At 36.9% G+C, this 25,955-nt stretch overlaps 1 protein-coding gene across 1 annotated transcript in view; it reads right to left on the bottom strand.

The window, feature by feature from the left end:
* FOXP2 (forkhead box P2) overlaps positions 1 to 25,955 on the bottom strand; it is a 579,712-nt gene that overhangs the window by 379,709 nt on the left and 174,048 nt on the right. The window lies entirely within an intron of this gene.

Here is a 25,955-nt window from a genome sequence, read left to right as displayed (position 1 = left end):
CTAAAGAAAATTATAATGCATTAATGACAGGAACCATGGTAATGGAAAAAAGGTCACCCTCTCTTGAACACCTTCTGTTTTAAACCATTATATATAAAGACATTCGAGAAAGCAAAGAATTAAAAGCCAGCCTTTGTGCAACCCATTACTGAAATATTATAGAATAATCTATATCAAATGTAGAGGAACAGCAGATTCTTTTGGATCTAAATTAACTGCAGCCATAGAAACGCTTTTATGCTTATTATGTATCTGCATGTTGATTCAATTATTAAAAGAACACCTGACAGCATCAGACTTATTTAATTGAATTAATTAAACTGGATGAATAATCACTGAATTCCTTTTGTGTGAAATTTGTCCTGAAAAGTAACACTGACATTTGGAAATTGCAAGTAATTTGCATGGTGAAATACAGTGAACATGGAAATCTCCTATTTCAGTATGCTAGTTTCTTTTATTTTTTTTCCCTCCCGCTCTTCTACAACAAATGAACAGATCTTACAGTGGATATTTTCCTTTTACAGAAGATTTATGAATACATTTTATCATTATACTATTAAGCAGTTTTTCAACAATTTCCTCAATATCACAATTTAAATTTTTCTCCTATGGTAAAAAATATTACACAAACTGTCACTTTTACTAAACAGATGATAATGACACCAGTGTATCGTTGAACCTATAAGGTAAGAGAAACTCTTGTTTCAAGATGGATTACTAAGACACTAGTATACTTCCTATACATATATTTTTCCCCTGACTCAAGTTCACAGATAAATGAAAAGGAAAATTATGCAATGTTTGTTTTATCTGTCATATCAAAATAAAATTGACAACTTTTCAAAATATTCTTAAGGCATTCACTTGCTGTACTTACTGGCCATTAGGTTCTTCATCATCATGGGGTGGGGGGATCATTTAATATTTTATAGCCATATACATATATATATATATATATATATATATATATATATATATACACACACACAGAATTTTCTTAACCACACATGCCACTGGGAAGATGCATCAATATTTGCTTTTGTTAATTCATTATTAAGGATAAAATTGGGTGAAACACTGATGTTTGGTTAACCTTTAAATATACACATCCACATAAGTTGCTCTTCAATGAATCAAAGTGTTCTGAGCAATCATGTTTCTTTTTAGCTGTGAACAGAAAATTTTACTTGCATATTTGAGATGATAATCACCCTATACCATTTTTGTCATGCCAATTATTTAGGAGAGACTGTTTACCATAATAAATTATAGTATTGAAATCACAGACCATTTAACATCTACATTCCTCAGATTAATGAACCTTTCAATATACAGGCTGACCATACCTGAAATTTGTTCACTTTAAAATTATGCTTGATCTCTTCAACCTTTGATCCATAAACATTCCTCAAATCAGTTTTATTTCTGGACTTCCTTGACATTGCCCAGAAATATTTCTGTGAATGTTCATATTTAGCAAAAGTAAACTTTGTGTGTAATACAGCACTATTCTTTCCCAAATAAAATTACGTACCAAAGAGTATTTATAAAAAATAATTCCTAAAATAATTGAAGTATTGATTGAAATGGCTTTGTGTCATATAAAAATTTCAAGAATTCTAGATAAACTATTTCTTTGTGATCTAAATTTCAGACATGATAAATACACAAACTTTTACAAAATACTTTGTAAAAAATCTATACCATCACATAAGTATCTGTATTAATAACCTTAGTGGTTAGATTTTATTTTACATATATTATACAAAATACATTGGCATTACACCCCATTCTTAATACCAATTTATTATAGCTTTATTTCATAATACTGGATGTGGAAATGGAAACAGTGCCATCATGTGATACTTTTCAGGGTACTTCACTTCTTACATTCTCAAAGTATAAGCATATAGCTGCTATCCAAATAAAAGAGTTCACAGAAAACCAGGGAATGGCAATATAATTCATCACCCAGTATTTTGCAACCACACCCTGTGGTTGTGCTTTTATATAAAGAAATTAGAAAGGAATTTTGAATCTTCAAAGAAAAACTGTAAAGCCAGTATCTGTATTTGTATATATCCATGCACAAACACTATACATAGAGACACCCCTCATTAAAAATCTACTAGTGTCATTTATTCTAGATCATAAAACTCTATACATTTGCAATCAACTTCAATTTTAAAACTAAAAATGTGCCACTTCAAAAAAGGAGTAAATTCATTATTTTAATTAGCAAAAACCCGTGGTTAGGAAGAGGGGAAATTCAGACAGCATGTAATAAATATCAACTCCAAACCCCCAAAAACCTATATCTAAAAATGAACCCAGCTCCTCCACAGATTTCTTTTTTTCCTTTAGTCAAGGGTCATGGATAATTTGGCACTAACTCTTTTAAGAAAAACTAAGTACCACAAACTAAAACACTAGATTTGGCCCAAGTTATATTATTTTTCTAAATTTCAAAATTAGCTTTGAAAACTATGTGGAATTAAAGTCTATAATAATCATGCATAAATATGAAATCTTATACTACAAATGATCCCTGCTCTCTTTCTTATAATTCACTCTATAACTGTCATTCCATCAAAATACAGCTATTTAGTTAGAGGTGTAAATTTGGGAGCTACTCTCACTTTTACTTCCCATATTTATTTTATACAAATACAAAACTGCATTTTAAGGAAAGGTGTGTATTGCTCAAACACTAATATGCACAATGCTAATCCAGGATTAGAAAAGATAAATCAATTTTTATTTATTTTAATGACTCATTAAATTTAACTGTTAATGATTCATGTTTGATCATTTCACTTTAGTACACACATAATCCAAGGCATTTCAGTTTAAATTAAAATTACCCAAAAGTGAGAAAATGAAAGTCGCTCAGTCATGTCTGACTTTTTGCAACCCCATGGACTATACAGTCCATGGAATTCTCCAGACCAGAATACTGGAGTGGATAGCTGTTCCCTTCTCCAGGGGATCTTCCCAAACTAGGGCCTGAACCCAGGTGTCTCATATTGTAGGCGGATTTTTTTTACCAGCTGAGCCACCAGGGAATTCCCAAAGTGAGAAAACTAAACTACAATGCAAGATTTAAAACTTTTGATGACTTTACAATAGTAGTTTTTAAATAATCATCCTAAATTCAATAATTTTGCAAATCCTTTGTGATATACTATAGCACAACACTTAAAACTCCACACAAAATGGACATAATGAAAGAATGAAGAAAAAACTTGAGAAAAATTATATTCACAAGAGCATGCGTGTAGCTGCTGGTTTTTTGAATGGTGAAAATAACCTCTAATCATAGGTGCCCGAGGAGAACTTAATTATAGTCACTGAAAAAATTAAGCGAAGAAAATTTTAGCAGTAGGAAAAAGGTAAAAGTAGATGTGATTTATTAAATTCTGTGTTTTAAAAAAATTCTTCCTAGACTAAATGAAAACAGAAGTTACCAGCTGGTAAACAACTCTCCAAAAGAATCATCTCTTCTATGGTGATAAAGGGCTTGAGGATTACTCTAAAACCTTTTTTTATTATCACTATTATTATTCTTTTCCCAAATAACACCAGGCATGAACTCACTGACAGCTTCTTTATTTGGAAACAGTGCTGTTCCTCTGAGAGGAGACTATTTTCTTGTTCCAAAACTGTTCTGCAGACTTTTGTTTTGTGGTAGAAAGGAACCTACAGAACCTTTTCGTTTTTCATGAAATATATCTTCCATAAGTTCCTTCGTTCTTCCAACCTGCACTGATACTGATCTTTCAACAGTTCTGAGAAATAAGAGATAGGAAACTTTTGAAGGCTCTCAATAATGTAACACACTTTTCCTTCTAGGATAAGATTCACCATTGATACTTCTACATTTTCAGCTATGGAAGAAGAGTCAATACCAACTCTTTTAAATTCAGTTCCTGACTATGTTTCAAAAATCACAGAACTCTAGGAAAAAGCATCCAGGGAGTTATGAGTGGGGCAATGAACTTCTTCACCCAATCCACCCTTATTTTTAAACTTATATTTGAGTCTTCAGCTTTCCTTACTTCTAGAATGGCAGTGTTTTGGAGTTAGCAGGAGAATAAAAAGTTGCTCAGAAAAGACAAATGTGTGAAAAGTGCTGATTTGTGAAGCAGTTATTTAAAATCACCTTTAAGATATACTGAGAGATAAAAATTATAAGTCAAGATGTAAATTTCATTTCATATATTTATATCTTTATAACATTAAGAACAACACTAACCCTCCCTGGCAGCAATCTGTTACTGTTCACGGTTTGTTACACAATTATAAGCCTGTTTAACGATGGAAGAAGAGTTTAAGTTATTGCTGGTTAAGGTAATACATTTTAATATTCTAGGAGTGGAATATAAAAAAAAAACCATTGTATACTAATTATTAAATTATTTAAGTAACAGTGAAAATTGCATGTGTTCATATTCACTACATTAACATCTTTTTACCTTCATCATTCACAACTCTTCTCTAACAGCCCCACTAGACACACACACACATCTAGATAAACAGGCACTGACACTAAACAAATTGGTGAACTTTGCCAGGACTGGAAATTCAGTGTGTGGGATGGTATGCCATTTTGTTGGCTTCCCTGGTAGCTCAAATAAATGGTAAAGAATCCTCCCGCAATGCAGGAGACCTGGGTTTGATCCTTGGGTTGCGAAGATCCCCTGAAGGAAGGCATGGAAACCCATTTCAGTATTCTGACCTGGAGAATCCCCATGAAAAGAGGAGCCTGGCAGGATACAGTCCATGGATCACAAAGAGTAGGAGATGACTGAGTGACTAGCACAGCACAGCATGCCATTTAGTTAGTTAACACAGAGCTGTCTGTGATGAAAACCACAATCACAGAAAACTAACCAAACTAACTACATGGACCACAGCTTTGACTAAATCTATGAAACTATAAGCCACGCCACGAAGGGCCATCCAAACAGACGGGTCATGGTGGAGAGTTCTGACAAAACATGGTCCATTAAAGAAGGGAGCATTCTTGCCTTGAGAACCCCATGAACTGTATGAAAGGGCAAAAAGGTATGACACTGAAAGATAAACTCCCCAGGTCGGTATGCCAATATGCTACAGGAGAAGAGTGAAGACAGCTCCAGAAGGAATGAAGAGGCTGAGCCAAAGTGGAAACAACACCCAGGATGTGTGCGGTGGTGAAAATAAAGTCTGATGCTGTAAGGAACAATACTGCTTAGGAACCCGGAATGTTAGGTCCATGAATCAAGGTAAATTGTGAGTGGTCAAACAGGAGATGGCAAGAATGAATATCGACATTTTAGGAATCAGTAAACTAATATGGACCAGAATGGGGAAATTTAATTTGGATGACCCTTATACCTACTACTATGGGCAAGAATCCCTTAGAAGAAATGGAGGAGTCCTCATAGTCAACAAAAAAGCCTGAAATGCAGCACTTGGATGCAATCTCAAAAATGACAGAATGATCTCTGTTCGTTTCCAAGGCAAACCACTCAATATCACAGTAATCCAAGTCTATGCCCCAACCACTAATGCCAAAGAAGCTGAAGTTGAACAGTTCTATGAAGACCTACAAGATCTTCTAGAACTAACACCAAAAAACATGTCCTTTTCATCATAGGGGACTGGAATGCAAAGTAGGAAGTCAAGAGATATCTGTAGCAACAGGCAAGTTTGGCCTAGGAGCACAAAAGAAGCAAGTCAAAGGCTAACAGAGTTTGGCCAAGAGAACACACTGGTCATAGCAAACACCCTCTTCTAACAACACAAGAGACGATACTACACATGGACATCACCAGATGATCAATACTGAAATCAGTAAGATTATATTCTCTGAGCCAAAAACAGAGAAGCTCTATACAGTCCGAAAAAACAAGACTGGGACTGACTGTGGCTCAGATCATGAACTCCTTATTACAAAATTCAGACTTAAATCGAAGAAAGTAGAGAAAACCACTACACCATTCAGTCATGACCTAAATCAAATCCCTTACAATTATACAGTGGAAGTGGCAAATAGATTTAAGGTATTAGATCTGATGGACAGAGTGCATGAAGAACTATGAAAGTTCGTAAAAGTATACAAGAGACCATGATCAAAAACACGCCCAAGAAAAAGAAATGCAAAAAGACAAAATGGTTGTCTGAGGTGGGCTTACAAACAACTGAGAAAAAAAGAGAAGCTAAAGGCAAAGGAGGAAAGGAATGAAACACCTATCTGAATGAAGAGTTACAAAGAAGCAAGGGAAGATAAGAGCCTTCCTCAGTGATAAGTGCAAAGAAATAGAGGAAAACAATAGAATGGGAAAGACTAGGGATCACTTCAAGAAAATTACAAATACCAATGGAACATTTTATGCAAATATGGGCACAACAAAGGATAGAAAGAGTATGGACCTAACAGAAGCAGAAGGTATTAAGAAGATGAGGCAAGAATACACAGAAGAACTATACAAAGAAGATCTTCATAACCCAGATAACCACGAGGGTGTGTACACTCACCTATAGCCAGACATCCTAGAATGTGAAGTCAAGCGGGCCTTAGGAAGTCTCATCACGAACAAAGCTAGTGGAGGTGATGGAATTCCAGTTGAGCTGTTTCAAATCCTAAAAGATGATGCTGTGAAGTGCTGGACTCAATATGCCAGAAAATTTGGAAAACTCAGCAATTGCCACATGACTGGAAAAGGTCAGGCTTCATTCCAATCCCAAAGAAGGGCAATGCTAAACAATGTTCAAACTACCACACAATTGCATGAATCTCACATGCTAGCAAAGTAATGCTCAAAATTTTCCAAGCCAGGCTTTAACACTATGTGAACCATGAACTTCGAGATGTTCAAGCTGGTTTTAGAAAAAGCATAGGAACCAGAGATCAAATTGCCAACATCTGCTGGTCATAGAAAAAGTAAGAGAATTCCTGAAAACTGTTTATTTCTGCTTCATTGACTAAGCTAAAGCCTTTGACTGTGTGGATCACAACACACTGTGGAAAATTCATCAAGAGATGGGAATACCAGACCACCTTACCTGCCTCCTGAGAAATCTGAATGCAGATCAAGAAGGAACAGTTAGAACCGGACATGGAACAATGGGCTGGTTCCAAATTGGAAAAAGGGTATGTCAAGGCTGTATAATCTCCCCTGCTTATTTAACTTATATGTAGAGTACATCACGCGAAATGCCAGGCTCAATGAAGCACAAGTTGGAATCAAGATCACCAGGAGAAATATAAATAACCTCAGATATGCAGATGACACCATAAAGTGAAGGGGAACTAAAAAGCCTCTTGAAGAAAGTGAAAGAGGAGAGTGAAAAAGATGGTGTAAAACTCAACATTCAAAAAAAGAAGATCATGGCATCTGGTCCCATTGCTTCATGGCAAATAAATGGAGAAACAATGGAAAATGTGACAGACTTAATTTTCTTGGACTCCAAAATCCCTGCAGATGGTGAATGCAGCCATGAAATTAGAGGACGCTTGCTCCTTGGAAGAAAAGATGTAAGAAACCTAGACAGCAGATTCATTACTTTGCCAACAAGGTCCGTATAGTCAAAGCTAAGGTTTTTTACATGTATGAGTGTGAGAGTTAGACTATAAAGAAAGCTGGGCACCAAAAAATTGATGCTTTTGAACTGTGGTGTTGGAGAAAGAAGACTCTTGAGAGTCCCTTGGATTGCAAGAGGATCCATCCAGTCCATCCTAAAGGAGATCAGTCCTGAGTGTTCATTGAAAGGACTGATGCTGAAGCTGAAACTCCAATACTTTGGCCACCTAATGCAAAGAGCTGACTCATTTGAAAAGACCCTGATGCTGGGAAAGGTTGAAGGCAGGAGGAGTAGGGCACTACAGAGGAAGAGATGGTTGGATGGCATCACCAACCCAGTGGACATGAATTGGGTAAACTATGTGAGTTGGCCATGGACAGGAAGGCCTGGTGTGCTGTAGGCCATGGGGTCTTGTTTCCTTCCCATAGGTTACTCTGAGTCTCATATGAATCTCTTGACAGTTAGAAAATACTTTCTTCTGCCACTCTGCCAATACTTGCACAGATTTTCATTCATATATATATATATATATATATATATATGTATAATATTTCTTCTTTGGCTACAATATTTTACTATTCCTGCTATGTTTTACCCTCTTAAATCAGAGTGAAACTTTTTGTTAGTAGGCCATCAGTTGCTAGACAAAGAAACAGGTGCATCAATAGGCATCTTAGGTTATCATTCAAGTCTACTATTATAAAAGAGTAATAACGACTCTGGGATAGCATTTATTTAATATTGTTAGAAAAATAAATCCATAGGCTCAAATAAAAAGTAAAAATTATTATTAAATCATTTTAATAATAATAAGTGATGAATTAAACAAATAAAAATCAGTTAAACTGAAGCACAGAGTTTTCCATATATAACCATACTTGAAAGAAAAGAAGTTTGAACAACTTGAAAGAAAAATGGAAGGAACTAAAAATTATTAAACCCAACTAATGAGAGGTAGGGAATGTGTCATTATCACATATTCATATAAAGTGAAGAAGGTTGACCCATGCTCATGAAATGTATTTTCTCGGATAACTCACTTTTATTATCTAACCAAATGCTTTAATTTTTCCATCATCATGGAGGATAAACTGCTGTAATTTAGTTTTTTAAAAAATGAAAGGCAAACACCATTTAAATTTATTCAGTTCAGTTCAGTCACTCAGTTGTGGCTGACTCTTTGTGACTCCATGAACCGCAGCATGCCAAGCCTCCCTGTTCATCACCAACTCCCGGAATCCACCCAAACCCATGTCCATTGAGTCAGTGATGCCATCCAACCATCTCATCATCTGTAATCCCCTTCTCCTCCTGCCCTCAATCTTTTCCAGCCTCAGGGTCTTTCAAATGAGTCAGTTCTTCACATCAGGTGGCCAAAGTACTGAAGTTTCAGCTTCAACATAAGTCCTACCAATGAACACCAAGGACTGATCTCCTTTAGGATGGATGGGTTGGATCTCCTTGCAGTCCAAGGGACTCTCAAGAGTCTTCTCCAACCACAGTTCAAAAGCATCAATTCTTTGGCGCTCAGCTTTCTTTATAGTCCAACTCTCACATCCATACATGACTACTGGAAAAACCATAGCCTTGACTAGACGGACTTTTGTTGACAAGGTAATGTCTCTGCTTTTTAATATGCTGTCTAGGTTGGTCATAACTTTCCTTCCAAGGAGTAAGTGTCTTTTAATATCATGGCTGCAATCACCATCTGCAGTGATTTATCAGTACACAATCCATTTTTTAAAAATAGGTGAAAAATTTAATGTTTCTAAGAGTGTTTAAATCAGATGGAAGGCCATGATTTCAAAATAGTTTACTGATGGTTCTTTCTGTCTAAAGGTATACACAGACACAAACATACACAAAATTTATTTCTTCCTACTATCTCGTGGCCATCAACATAATGTCCTAAAAGGGTGATTCTTCAGGGTTACTGATGCACAGAGCCACTTGTTCTTCACTTCATGAACCCAGAGAGTATACCAGAGGTAGCTGTGCATTATTTCAAGGGCTTTTTGAAATGTTATTTCTCCTGATATGAGGCTATCACTTTTTACATGGAATTTGATGGGATATCTGTCTAAGAAGTCAGATAAACAAGCTATAAGGAGGAATAAGGAGGGTTTCTTTTACTATGAAGGTGAAGTGAAGTCGCTCAGTCATGTCCAACTCTTTGCAACCCCATGGACTGTAGCCTACCAGGCTTCTAAGTCCATGGAATTTTCCAGGCAAGAGTACTGGAGTGGGTTTCCATTTCCTTCTCCAGGGGATCTTCCCAACCCAGGGATTGAACCCAGGTCTTTCACATTGCAGGTAGGCGCTTTACCATCTGAGCCACCAGGGAATGTTGAGTCCTGTATTAGAGACTACTTGTATTTTTGGTTTGTTTGCTGCTTGCTTACTGAGTTCATACTTTGTTCTAACTAGTTCAAGTGCCTTAAATTTTAATATCCAGGTATAAGCTGTAATTTCATGTCCAAAAGTAAAAAGGAAAACATGAAGAAAAGAAAAGAGAATACAAAGAAAAATAACCTATAATAAAGTTTAGTATAAACCTACAAAGTATCAGCAAATACTTGACACTGTTTTTTTATGTGCAATAACTCCAAGATCCAAAACACTTACTAGAAGATGACTAAGTTTAACAAATCAAAATTTGAGAATTTTAGTGGTACTTCATTTGTCCATTCATTCATATATACATCTAACAAATATCTGAGTTACCGTGTGCCAACTACTGCCAAGTAGCTGGATGACAGAAGGAGAAGAATGGACATATTCAGTACATTCATGAAAAAATGTAGACAAAAGTTAATAATCACACAAATTACAATTGCAATCTGTGATCACTGATGTGAAGGGAGAGTCCAAGATTCAATGAGACTGCTTATCAGGGAAATTTAATCAATTTGGGGAAATCATAAAGTCTCCTAAAGGAAGTGACTCTCTGAGCACTGACCCGCAGGATGAAAGGTCATTACTAATGCAGGTGAGGTGCAGGGTAAGAGCAATCTATGTTTACATGAAGCCCCCGAGAAAGGAGAGACAGGGAACCTCAAGTACTCTATACAGGTTAACGAACACCGCTAAGCACATCATCCCTAACTTTTTTGGATCCATTAAAGACATGTACCTAACCTGTTCATAAGGTACCTAATTGCCTGAAAGTAAACATTACTGAGCCTGGAGGGCTACAGTCCATGAGGTCACGAAAGAATTGGGCACAACTTAGCAACTAAACAACAAGCATTACTAAAATCTTTCCTCAAATTTTATCTGTGGTTACTAGAGATGACTGCTTTGAATATTTTTGTGAATCACCTGATTATTATGGCCAGAGGAAAATGTGTGGCCAACCTTTATCTGGTAAAACACTGAAAAGAAGACATCACTAGTGCCAACCTTTACTTCGGCTTTATCATTTACCTAAAGACACTGGAGCTTCTTTGGTGGCCCAGACAGTAAAGACGCTGCCTACTACCAATGCAGGAGACATAAGAGACACAGGTTCCACCCCTTGGTTGGTACGATCCCCTGGAGACGGGAATAGCAATCCACTCCAGTATTTTTGCCTGGAAAATTCCATGGACAGAGGACCCTGGTGGGCTACAAGTCCATGGAGTCGCAAAGAGTTGGACATGACTGAGCGACTAACACAACAACAACAAAAGACTCTGGATTAAAAAATGGTTGAATTCACAAAGACCCTGAAAAGAGAGTGTATTTTCTGTGCCCCCAAACAAGTAAAAGCTGTAACATTTGGGGGTGCAAATTATATCATAGAGACCAACTTCAAGGTCTTAAATGCCTAGTCACCTTCTTCACAGTGAATTCTGAAATGTTTTTCCAAAAGACTTCTGTTTTTCCTATTCATCCTTTTGAAACCCATTCCGAAGACTAGGTGGGTTCAGGGGCCATTTATTCAAACAGAGGTTGGATTAGGCACCTTAATTTACAGAAACTTTAACATATTCTCTTTATTATAAATAATCTTAAGCCACAAATGACTTCTGAACCTCACATTCTTGCAAAGAGTACGGTTTGTACTCTTAGCTATCTAATCCCTATCAAAATTCTAGTTCAAAGAAATAATATTTATGGAGGATTGCCTAAATGACACATACAACATTCATTACTCAGGCCAGAGAGACTAAATTTTACATTTCAATCTGACCATACCATGAATGAACTAATTCTAACTACTAATGTAATTGATCAGTATCTCTTAAAATTGCTTTTATTGAACTTCACATTGGAGTTAGTTATTTGACACACATTGACAGATATCATAAGAAATTGCTTTATTTTGTCTATTATGGGGCTACTGCTCATCCACTATACTACATAGGAGGCCTTGATGAAGATGGGGGCGGGGGAGAATTCCTGCAGGTCTAAGTAACTAGAAAAATAATGATTCATTCCAGAAACTTGGTATTTTTAATTTTTTTATAGTATAGGTATGTTGCCTCCTTCATTTATCTCTTAAATAGATCAAAGGTAGATTAAAGGTTAACACTATTAATAGAAACTGAACAGACATTTACAGAAAATACTACAGCTTCCTTATTTTTCTCCGTATCTTCACCCTCTCTTTGATTCTATCCACTACTTGTAACACAATTTAAAATTGACTAAAACCTACAAAAAACAGTCTTTTAGAGCTTAACTCTTTAAATTAAGAGAAATATAGTGTTTATAGATATGTATTTTCAGAAAATTGCTTCAAAAAACTTCAAGTATTTTTTAATATCCATCTTAATTACTAGATTTTAATCCCATATCCTCAACTATGTTTTTAAACATGATGTGTTAACCAAGACAAAAAAGTCATTTTTTTCATGTATTCTTTACATTCTTAAGAGCACAATGTTTTGAAAAAAAGATTCCAGAGACTACAATGAAACAAAAATGAGAGCCTACATCAGATTTCATATACTAATCATAAATTTACACTCAGAAAAGTGTGAGTAAATGGTACCAGAAACAAGAACATTCACAGATATCTGACTTTTCTATTGTTCAGTGTGCTCATCCTTCCTTAACACAAGGTCATAAGCATTAATATTAAATACTTAAAGTATTAAATTTATCAGTACATAATGTTGAATAATTGGAAGTTTAACCTAAAAACTATAAATTCTGTTGCCAATGAATTTTATAATCTATGATAAATTATTACCAGCAAGCTAAAAAGCAAAGAACAGATTCTTTTTTAACTTTAGCAGAAAAAGAGAAAAGAAAAAGATTCATCAATATCAGTAAGCGAAAGTTGGAAAAACAGAGCCCTGATGAACTGCAACAAATTTCCCTAAAAAAAGAATAAGCAAGGAAGCTTAAAATGCGCAGAGAACACCCATAAACAAGCAGTGAGCACAGGCTGGTTCAAAGAACACTGAGCATGGTATCTGAATATAAAGAAAAACAGGGACATGGTCAGGAAAAGAATAAAAGAAACACCTTGCAAATGAATATTAAGAAAAAGTGAAAGCCAGAGTTATAGTAGGAGAATTCGAAGGATTTATGATATTGAATTTTTTTTAAAGGAAAGTTCCAGTGACAAAAACTTCTAACATACTCTCTGTGCAAAGATTGTGATGACCCCAAAATCACAACCTCTTGCTTTGAAAATCAGACATGTGGTGATACAAAAATACCCTTAGTTCTAAAATATTGATAAGCACAATGATTAGTAGGATTTTTAGGAAAAAATGTATGGATTTCCTCACCTTGAAGAATAACTTCAGCTCTAATATGAAACATCTAGTTTGAATCCACTGGGTTGGCCAACAGAAAAGTGATAGAACTTCTTAGTCTGCTTCCTAGTTGCAATAGCTGTGAAGTCACTTGAGTAAGTAAAATGCTAAACAAAGATAAATTCTAAAAATAAAAACAGTTTCAGAATTTTTATATTGTGCTTGTTCTTTAGAGAAAATTTCTAAGTTAATTGCTAATATTTCACACTGCTTAAATAAAACTGACTTACAAGAATACTGACATGTAATTCTTTTTGGATGATCAACTGGTAGGAAAATAATTATTTCTTCTAAAAATGAGTAACTGGGTAAACTAGAAAATTGGAAGGTGTTCCCTTTTTCAACATGATAGCTTCCATGGAGGCACAAATCACTGTAACTCTGGCTTAGAATAATATCTTCACCTAGGGAGGAGCAGACCTTTTGGCAACCCATCCTCTCCCTGGATACATGTGTATCACATATAAATCTATTATGCATCCTCCCTCTCTTTTTTATACTTAAATAATAGAACTGAAATTCATGTCTTCTGAACTTATAAAATGAATGGATTCATCTGTGAGGAAACCCAATAGGAAAGACGATTTCAAAATGTTTAACAGTATCACAAAGGCAATACACTGCTGTGCTGATTTTAGTCTGAAGCAGATAAACTCAAATTATAGTTTAACCTCTGGTTATAGGAACCATTCCATTTTGAAAATATTTGTTGCAAAATTAAAATAGATAATGTAATTGCATGAAGAGAGGCACTGATGGGTTTACACTCACCAGGGAGTACACTCAGAGATGGGGGAAAACATGCCCCCCAAATCACACACACAGACATGCCTTGATGTATAGAAGCAAATACTCTATAAGAACTAATACATGCAGAGATTAGAGTTGATTGGATATAAATATAGAACAAACTAAGCAAAAGATATTGACTTGGGTACAATACTGCCAAAGAACTCATACCTTTCAGCACATATAAGTACACTATGATATCTAAGATCTCTATTTTTTTAAACAATAGAAGTTAATTTTGCTTGAAGAAAAAAATCAGATGTGGGGAACAGCCACACGTACTGTTCATCTTTCTCACATAACAAACACACATATATGTCATACAAGAAAATAGTTTTGTGTGAACACACAACCAAATCGGTACATGAAAAATATTAGAGCAAAAACTTAATTTATAAGAAACCTGACATTTAAAGTCTGATATGGTAAGTGTGAATACTAGGTCTGTTAAGACAAAGTAACCACATTCCTTAGAATGTGGACTCTATCCTTAGGAATACTTGGTTTCAAGCACAAGCGCCACCCTTAAAATTTGTAGATTTCTGATATTTTATTTAACTTTTCTGTCTCAGATTTCTTGTCTGTAAAGTAGAAAAAATAACACACATCTGATAGGGTTATTTTTAAGATTTACTGAGATCATATGTGCTTTAATATTGTGTGCCTATATATTTTAAAGACAAAGTAACTTTTTTTTTCTTTTTAAAGAATGATATTTTGTATAGAGTAATTCTCTGAACTCTTACAGAATTTATTTTAAACTCATAATAAAACCATCAACCTAGTGTAGAGTAAAAGTGCACAGGGTTTCTCCACTTACTAGCTGTGGACAAATTATTCAACCCCTCTAAGTCTTGGCTTTCTCACATACAAATTGTGAATAAAAGTGCTTATTTTGGAAAATTATTTGAGAAATTTAAAATGATGCATACAAAAAGTACCTAGAATAAATTTCAGTATGTTTTAACTTTCTTTGTGAACATTTCATTGCAGCCCTACCAGCTTTCAAAAACACCTAAAGGTGCCCGCAATGCTCACTGTAGCACTCTTTACAATAACAAAGACATGGAAGCAACTTAGATGTCTGTCAACAGATAAATGGATAAATAAGTTGTGATACATTTATGCAATGCATATTACTCAGTCATAAAAAAAATAATTTGAGTAAGTTCTAGTGAAGTGGGTGAAACTAGAGCCTATTATACAGAGTGAAGTAAGTCAGAAAGAAAAAAATAAATATTGTATACTAACTCATATATATGGAATCTAGAAAAATGGCACTGATGAACCAATTTGCAGGGCAGGAAAGGGGCGGACCTAGGGAACAGACTTGTGGACACAGCAGGGGAAGGAGAGAGTGGAACGAACTGAGACAGCAGCACTGAAACATATGTATCACTGCACTTAAAACAGACAGCTAGTGGGAAGCTGCTGTGTGACTCAGGTAGGTCAACCCAGTGGGAAGTTAGCATATAGACCAGGGAACTCAACCTAGTGCTCCGTGACAACCTAGAGGGCTGGGATGCGGTTGGGAGTGGGAGGGAGGTTCAAGAGGGAAGAAACATATGTATACTACGGCTGATTCAAGTTGCTGTATGGCAGAAACAAACATAACACTGTAAAGCAATTAATCTCTAATTAAAAATAAATTTTAACAAATCTTGAGAGATGAAATTATTTTTTTATGTATTTCTCCATTATCCACTGTACACACATTTTTGTTGAAAAAGGAAGTTGAGACTAATGCTCAGGAATCATGAGATACTGTTCCAAGGATTGACGTGCTGTAGAATTGCTGGTAAAGTGTCTGTGTCTGTGTGTCTGTGTGTGTAGGTAGGGAGACCATCAACATATTCCTTTCGTCACACAAATGTAAAACAAATAGTCTTTCCTCTGTCTGGAAATGTTCAAACAATAGAGAAATAATTCAAAGCAAGTTGTTCATCTTATGATTTTAAGTTTTATACTAATCAAATAAGTAGTGCCTTAAAAGCACAGTGGCCTCAAGGAGGCAGAGGTCTTTAGATCATCAGTGGAGGTTGGGCTGGTCCTACCTTCCTTCTTCCCCAGGCCTTCTGCTTCTTGCAGGCTCCAAATCTGCCAGGAGCTAGAAATGTTCTGCTTTCTCAGAACATTGGGGTGGAAAGGCTCTGAGCAGGGAGTTACTTCATATGTTGTGTGAATCTGACAAGATTGTGCAAGATAACCTAAGAACAGGTGCTGGAAGGTGAAACAAGCAGCTACCAAGACAGATATGTTTAACAGTTGAGTTGAGCACTCATGAGAGAAGCTCAGAATGAGTCTTCAAATATTTTAAGGATATATGCATCCTTCCTGCTACACAAGATGAAGTAACTGAATAACCAGAAAATTTTAGGCTCTAAATCTTAAAGCTTCCTGTGAACGAGTACTGAATGTGCTGCCAAGAATATAAAAACAAAGAATTCACAATATGGTGACATGAGAGCAGGGAAATAGAAAAAAAGAACACAGAATAAAGTGACTCAAATAATAAGTAGTTCTATAGCAGTGGCAAAATATACAAAATGTTACAAGAACACAAGTGTGTGGTAGGCATAAATTCTATCTAGCTTTACTCAGGGAAGACTTCAAAGAAGTATAGTTTAAGCAGTATTTAGAAGGCAGAAGAGATAAAGAGAAAAGGCACGCTCTTCAGAACATCAAGAATAAATATGAATATACAGAATGGCATGTGGTATTCAGGAAATGATAAACAGTCCAGTGCAAGCAATGCATTACAGGTGACATAACTTAAAGGGAACAAAGTGCTGAAAAACAGTGACTGGAAGAAGTATGTACTATGAGACCTGGGGCCCATGACTCAAACAGTCCAAGACATTTAACAATTTTTTGGAGATCCCAACATACTCTTCTACTGAACAGGAAGAAGTATGGATGCTATTATCTAGAATTCTGATGTGAATGTGACTCCAGATCCTAAATCTTCACTATTGACAGAAACAATAAGCTTTTTATGGACATCTACATACATCTAAATACGCTGAAGATTTCAATTTTAAGCTCAGCAGTGTAAAATGTTAGTGAATTAATAGTCATAAAACAGAATTTTAAATGTACACATCAGAGTCACTTTAAGACAATGCTCAATTAATTCAGTGTAAATCAAAATAAACTAGCTCCAGGACCCAAAATAACAAATTTCCAGATTTTTCTTTATTGGTTTTCTCAAGAAAAAGAACACATGTTTGATAGTATAAAGACAGCTACTGTGATTAATAGACGACAGGGTATGAGGAAGAACTTCCAGGTATTCTTGGATACCTGAATGCTTGAATTGGAACTTGAATCACAGGTAGGATTCAAATGGGTCTCAATCCAGGAGAACCATTCCAAGAGGGAGAAAAAAGAAAATCCCTGAGTAAAGAAAATCTCTGAGTGAAGACTTTTTCCTCTCCAAGGCTTACATTCACTTCAGTTCAGTTGCTCAGTCGCGTCCGACCCCATGGACAGCCGCACACCAGGCCTCCTTGTCCATCACCAACTCCCGGAGTTTACCCAAACTCATGTCCATTGAGTCGGTGATGCCATCCAACCATCTCATCCTCTGTCGTCCCCTTCTCCTCCTGCCTTCAAACTTTCCCAACATCAGGGTCTTTTCAAATGAGTCAGCTCTTTGCATCAGGTAGCCAAAGTATTGGAGTTTCAATATCAGTCCTTCCAATGAATACTCAGGACTGATCTTGGGATGGACTGGTTGGATCTCCTTGCAGTCCAAGGGACTCTGAGTCTTCTCCAACACCACAGTTCAAAAGCATCAATTCTTTGGTGCTCAGCTTTCCTTATAGTCCAACTCTCACATCCATACATGGACTACTGGAAAAACCACAGCCATGACTAGACAGACCTTTGTCGGCAAAGTAATCTCTGCTTTTTAGTATGCTGTCTAGATTGGTCATAACTTTCCTTCCAAGGAGTAAGCATCTTTTAATTTCATGGCTGAAGTCACCATCTGCAGTGATTTGGGAGCCTCCAAAAATAAAATAAGGCTTACGTACCAGGGGATGAAGAGAGTTATTAAAATTTAAATATGGGAAATTTTACTGTATGCTAAAAGGTGATAAATGTTATAGGAAAAATAAGAGAAGGATGTCGGTGATTAGTCAATGTGGTTGTAGAATGGAAGTTTAAATAGGATTGTCAGGGCAGACCTTATTGAGAAAGGGACATTTAAGCAAAGACTCGAAGGAGGAGATGAAGTTAGCCGTGCAGATTATCTGGAGGAAGAGCAACTCAGGTAGAGGGAACAGCCGTTGTTCAGGCCCCGAGGAAAGGGCCTGCCTATGTTTGAGAAACAGCAAGAAGGCTGATGTGACTCACCAGAGTCCAGAAGAGGGAGGGCAGTGAGACATGAGCTCAGATCGCATATGGTCTCGTAGACCATTTTGTTTCCATTTTACTCTTAAGAAAATGGCAGCAGAGCTGGGGCAAAGAAGGTTTTGACTGGTGAAGCGACACAATACGATTTAGGTTTTAAAAGCATCTCTCTGACTGCTGTGCTGAAAACAGACTGTAGGTGATCAAGAATGTAGGAGGACACACATACTAACTAGAGGACAGTGGTAACAATAAAGGCAGGAGATGATGGCTACTTGAAATAGGTTAGTATATGTGAAGACAGAACTAACTGAAATCCATATACATTGCAGTGGTGCTCACACAGAGTAAAATCTACCATACTGTTTATTTTTCAAGATTCATTCATTTCCATCCATTTAGCTAATTATCAAGCATTTACTACACATTTATTACGAGCAGAGTGCCATATAGGTTAACTATCACCCTACAATTTTAGAATGTCACTGTGTCATTTAACATCTCTACTTTTTCAAGTCCACTCACTGCCATAAAGTATCTCACTGCTATTGGTTTCAATCTATTGCTTACATTCAGAAATGCCTGTTGCCAAGCCAAGATAAGATGAGCTTTAACTCTAACGACTGTCTTTTAACAGATAATACATTGGGACAACTGTAGGACTTAGGAAAAGAGGAGAGAACTCACTAGGCACCCAGATAGTAGGAGAAGATAAAGGACTGAGGTGGAGGGGATGGGGGACAAGGACAAAAAAAACATAATTTTACTTTAAAAATCATCAGAAAAAGTATTTGAAAACTCATACTTCCAGTTCAGGAAAAATTAAACCAAGCTTTTAGAAATTGCTTTTTTTTTTTTTCCAAACCAAGAGGAAAAACAGCAGCAGGGAAGTCCAGGGCAGTTCTGTGGGTAGATCTGGAAGGTAGTTTGAAATGGGATAGGCACTTAAATCAGTATCTAATAACAAAGTGCTTATATAATTTATAGGACAATTTATTTCTTTAGAGGGAAAAGGATAATAGCTTTAAACTAGATTTGTTTTATTAGAGAGGTTTTGGCATGGTTAGGCTCCATGTCCTCACCTAGAAGACGCTAAAGCCCTCTGCCGCCTACTCCTAAAGTCCAGGCTCACCCAGTACTTCAGCAACAATGGGCTCTCTGCTCTCATCAGACACCTGAAGTATGTAACTCTCTTTTCCACTTGCAGTTCCCTCTCTCCGGAATGTTCTTTCTGCAAATATGGTACCTACAGGACTTGCTCCTTAATTTACCTCCAGTCTCCACTGTAAGGCCACCACATCAGTTAGGTCTTCTTTGACCACTTTATATGAAATAGATCTCAACATCAGTCTCTATCCTTGGTTCCTGCCTTATTTTTCCTTATGGCACTGATCATCATCTGACATATTATTCGCTTTCTAAAAAAGTATCCTGTTATTTCAATGAAAGTAGGGACTTTATTTAATTCACTACTAAATCCACAAGGCCTAGAACAGTGCCTATCACAATGTATACGCTCAGTACATATGATAATAAACACACTGGTTCCAAACATGCTTCTGGGGAATAGAAGCAGCATGTCTTTTGCAAAAAGCATTTTTAGCAAATATATATATATATTATGTAACTATATCTATTTATGTACACACACATATACACACACATACACACACACCAGGTGGCACTAGTGGGAAAGAGTCTGCCTGCCACCACGCTAGACTCAGGTTTGATCCTTGGGTTGGGAAGATCCCCTGGAGGAGGGCATGGCAATCCACTTCAGTATTCTTGTCTGGAGAATCCCATGGACACAGGAGCCTGATGAGCTATTTCCACCTCCAGGGGATCTTTCCAACCCAGAAATTGATCTTGTGTCTCTTGCATCTCCTTGCATTGGCAGGCAGATTCTTTACCAGAGCCACCCAGGAAGCCTATATATATATATATATATATATATATATATGAATATATATATGAATATATATATAAAATACATAGGAATGAAGTATACACATATTATTCACAGTTATTCCTCATTTTTCATAGATTTCACATTTCCAAATTCACCTCTGTGCTAAAGTTTATATGTAACCCAAATCAATGCTCATAGCACTGTCATAGTCATTCACAGATGCATGGAGCAGCAAAACATCTGATTTCCCTGATGTGCATAATTACTACCTGAGGTCAAACAAGGTAACACTCTGTCTTCTTGTTCCTGCTCTTGTACTGTAAACAAATGTCCTTTTAGTGGTCTATGCAATGCACTATTTATGCTTTTATTAGTGATTACACTGTTTAAAATAGCTTCCAAGTGTACTTTTGAAGTACTGTCTAGTGTTCCTAACCCAGAAAGCTGTGATGTGTCTTTTGAAGGAAATATGTGTGTTAGTTACATAAACTTTGTTCAGACCTGAACTAATAGTGATGTTGGCAATGAATTAAATTGTTGAATCAACAGTATATATTCAATAGTTGGCAATGAATTAAATTGTTGAATCAACAGTATATATTCGATAGTGTTGTTAAACAGAAAAACACATAAAATAAGGTTATGCATTGATCAACTGATGATAATGTTGTGACCAGAAGTTCGCAGGAACCTAACTCTGCATTTCCTCTAGGAGCAATGATTCAATATTCCCTAATTCAGAGTTTGCAGTGACTTTACAGAACATGGTTACTGTGAGTAATGAGAATTGACTGTATTCATGTATCAATATATGTGCATGGTGACTTTTTACATACAAATTGAATAAAGAAAAATTCAGTAAAGTTCATAGCTCATAGGGATGCACAGAACACTCTAGCCAAGAATATAATCCTTCATAAAACATAATGGTTGACGTTAATGTTAATCACATGGTTCCATCAACTGAAAGTGGATGAATAACTCAGACCTAGTGGAAAGGACAGTAGCTATTAACTAAAAGACTTTACTTGTGTAGGCTTTGGCAGTACTTAACTTTATGCTCCTTTATAAAATGGGTACTCATTAATATTAAATTAGATAAACCAGAAAATGAACTTAACATGATTACCCGAATCACTTTACTTGCTTAATGAACATAACTTTCTTTGTTATGTTACCCAGGGAATTGTCTATAAAATCCCAGAGGAGAAATTTGTACAATTATGCCACCTGGAGTTTGGGGAATGCCACTACAAAACAAGGATGATAACCTATATTAACCTTTTTTTAGTATTAGGAAGTATTAGTATTAGTATTTTAGTATTAGGAAGGCAAAGTATATGTACATTGCTGCCAAAGATACTGTCAGATTTTTGTGGCAACTATTAGGATGCTTAATAATGCTTATTATTTTGTAAACACATTGTGCTCTTCAGGAGTAAGCAGTAATGAATGAGAGAAGTTAAACATTAGTTATCCATGTGATAACTATACATGGAACAGAAAGCAACTTGACTTAATCCATTTTCCTAACTGTTGTAGCATTGAAGCCCATCTATGAACACACAGCTATTGCTAATAAATGGAGCAGACAGCACATTATTGATAAAAAATCATTCTCCTTATTTTATAGATATATCAACTGCCAACACAACTTCCTTCCAAATTTATAATGTGATCACCTATTTATTTATTTTTTTCAGCAAGCACTTCCTATATATTACACAGAGTGCACCTTATTGTACTATCCCTGTACCAGAGAATACACTGGTATACCAGGGATACAAAGATGAACAAGAAATATTCATCCTAAAGAGTGTCACAGTCATCTTACACAGAAATATCTAATTTTATAATACAGTATCATAGACTTGGACATCCAACTAGACTATGAGAAAACTGCCCAGCACTGATTGCTCAGGTGGTTTGATACTGCTGGTTCTGTGTTCCAAACGCTCCCCATGCTTTTTGAAAGAAACCAAGAAGCACTGAGGTAGGAAGGAACTGACAGGTCTCTCCAATCAAATGGAAATGTACATTCAAGAACCAGCTCACCTGTTCCTATCTATATCTCAGTTTTACATGAATAAGGGGTAGTTACTATTTTGGGTGAAACTTTCTCCCCAACCCTCCACTCAAAGTAAAGCTGCTATCTAAATGGTTCCTTCAATTCACAGAGATTCCTCTAAATGCCCTGACCTGTTCCACTGATACTCTGGCTAAATAGAAACCTGATGATGTTCTTTATGCTACTGCTGCTCATTCACTCTGCTCAGTGGGCAGAACTAAAGGCCATCCTTGAAGACCCAAACCAAACTCCCCTTGATGAGCCATGCTACATTTTTTTCTAAATCTTGGACTGTTGCCAATTACCCAACTGTATGGTCTGCCACCTGAAAGACCACAGATTGACAGGTTAAAGATACCTACCTCTAGGGCTGCAGACTCTGGGGGGAAGAACTGTAGCTGCTGATTATATAGCCTGGGTCTTTCCAATGGAGGCCTACAATAAGAACTTGTTCTCTGATGAGATCAACTGGAATCAAGATGTAGTAGCCAGATGACCACCACCCAGAACTATCATCATACCACACATGGCAGTACATCCGCCATCACAAACTTGACAAAATAAAGTACTCTATGTTTCTTACACAAAAGTTGCCATTACATGCCAGACTTTCAACGCTGGCCAAAGTTGGCCTACTGGTGTGGTGGTGGTACAGAAGGCCACATTTCACGTAGTGTTTGTCAAGAATTGTGAAAGGTCTAACATGAAAACTACAAAACTAGCCAGTTTCTTGAGCTACAGTTTCCACAGAATGATGTAAAGAGGGTCAAGTGACAACCGCACACACAGCGGTTACATTATAGAAGATCACTAAGCTCAGGGAACCTGGATATTTTATAACGGGAAATAATCTTACTCCATCTGTATCCTGGGCTTCCCAGGTAGCACCAGTGGTAAAGAATACACCTGCTAATGCAGGAGACATAAGAGATGTGGTCCTCTGGAGGAGAGCATGGCAACCCACTCCAGCATTCTTGTCTGGAGAATTCCATGGACAGAGGGGCCTGGCAGGCTACAGTTTATAGGGTCGTGAAGAGTTGGACACGACTGAAACAACTTAGCATGCACATATCAGTATCCCAGTATCCCAGTATCCCACTGTCTATTGGTACTTCACTGCCGTTGACACTTTCAGATTACAGTGGGACTGTTTCAGTTCAACCTCAGCCAACTGATTGGGCTGATTAGTATACCTTCCAGATGGCAACCCAGTTATGAGGGGACTGAGAGAATTCAAACTTAATTGCAGGTCAGTCTCCTGCATGCTATAGTTGAATCAACATAGTCCTAGGTCATAAGTACAACGACCACTGGGTTGAATATACTATTCACTCAGGTTCCTAGAGTGGACTATGAAGGCACTGGGGAAAGAATACTTTAGATCTCTAGGAGGTGGGAGAGGGGATGAATAATTAGTGCTCCTTGATCCTTAAACCTTACTTATATCTTCCCAATATAAATCCATATGATTTTTCTGATGCCTACTGGCCTTGAGTTATACAGTGCATGGCAATCAAAGCCACAGCTAGTCAGTGACCTTGCCCATGTGACCAAATCAAACTAAAGTGAAATGGTGATCCAGACGAAGTTTAGCAACATGTCTCAAAGAGGAGAAACAAACCCCTTTCAGTAATATGTTTTTATGTGAGAGAGAAATAGCCATAGATATCTCTCTCCATTGGCCCATTTGTTTCCCCCTGTAATAACTGGCAACGACACCAAAGATCAGCATGTCAGTCCAAACTCCCTTGTGTGGGTTATAATGGATAATTGACTGGCCTTATACTTATCTTGACTGATTAAAATAAGACCTGTTAGTCGTTCTTGGTATTTATTTAAAATTGGCTAAGTCCAGGGCTCTGGGGGCATAAGTGAGATCAATACTGCAGGTTGTCCTTACCCTGCTGCTTGGAATCATATTAATAGTACCCTTAATTGCATGCTTTATAAGACAAATTGAGTGGTTTGATCTCAACCTCTGTCAGATTAATCAGACTGGCCAGTAACATAGGCAACTCATAAAAAGTCACCAAAAGCCAAGACAGCATATGTGGTAAGTAAAATAAAGCCTTCCACCATAAAAGATGCCCACATCTTAAGCCCTGAAACCTATTACATTATATTGCAAAGGAGAATTAAACATGCAGATGAAATTAAGTTTACTAATAAGTTGACCTTAAAATAAGGAGATTATTCTGGATTATTTGGCAGGCATACAGTAATCAGATAATCCTTAAATGTGAAAGAAAAAGGCAGATGAGGCAATGTCAGAATGATAAAACATGAAAACACTCAACCATCCATTGCTGGTTTTGAAGAGGGAAAGGGTCCAAGAGCCAAGGAATGTAATGGCTTCTAGAAGCTGGAAAAGATTCTCCCCACGGAGCTTCCAGAAAGAAACACAACCTTGCTGACACTTTGATTTTAGGCCAGTAAGATCCATTTCATACTTTACACCTCCAGAACTATAAGATAATAAACTTGTGTTGTCTTAAGCCACAGAGTTTATGTAATTTGTGGATAATAACAAGACACTGACACAGTGCAGGGTTCAGGGGTGGAAAGACATTCCTTTGTGAGTATCTGGCCCTCCTATAGCTCTTACAGATTCACCAAGAATGCAAGACCCTGACCCTATCCTGTCTTCACCTGGTCCATTGCTCAGGGTTGTGTTTTAGGTGAGGAACCTGGAAGGATGATGCATTAAATCCCAGGCTTGTTTACTGCTTTCCATAAGTGTGTCAGATTTCCACAGCTCAGCATTTCTTAGTTGCAATGCATGCATGAGATTCCCAGGTAGCTCAGTGATCTACTGCCAAGGTAGGAGACACATAGAAGTGGGTTCAATCCCTGGGTCAGGAAGATCCCCTAGAAAAGGAAATGGCAATCCACTCCAGGATTCTTGCTGGGAAATTTCATAGACAGAGGAACTTGGTGGGCTACAGCACTTGGAGTAGCAAAGAGCTGGACACAATTGAGCAGCTGTGCGCGCAAGCACGCACACACACACACACACACACATCTGTCCAATAACACATTGTTATTGGAAACAATAAAACCTCACAAACAATGAAAACTGAAGCATTCTGTGCCAGAAAAGAAGGAAAAATAACTGAGCAACTCAGCACAGCACAACATGTGTACACCCACCGTGTGCACAGCGTGTGTCTTGGCCCTACTGGCCTGCAGCACTTGGGAGTGAGGGGAACTAATGCAACTGCGGTTTGATGTGCACGCTGCTGTATCAGGGATGCTGGGCATCTAAGGGGTGGGGAAGAAGGAACAACTGCCCATCTAGTCCACAAACTCTCACTACAACAATTCCTTCATAATAAATAAGGACTGAACATATTAATAAAATAAGATGATGCTTTTACATGAATTAATAAAGGGAAAATTATAGAATATTGAGAACTGTATTTTAAATGGAAGTTATTCAGGATAAATCTCAGGAGCAGTATTTATTCAAGGAATCTGCCTCTGTATTTCTGTTATACAGTTTTCAGTG

The sequence above is a fragment of the Odocoileus virginianus genome, chromosome 1 (assembly GCF_023699985.2).
Source record: "Odocoileus virginianus isolate 20LAN1187 ecotype Illinois chromosome 1, Ovbor_1.2, whole genome shotgun sequence".
NCBI lineage: Eukaryota > Metazoa > Chordata > Mammalia > Artiodactyla > Cervidae > Odocoileus > Odocoileus virginianus.
Note: the sequence above shows the minus strand (reverse complement) of the source record. Positions and strands in the feature narration are given on the sequence as shown.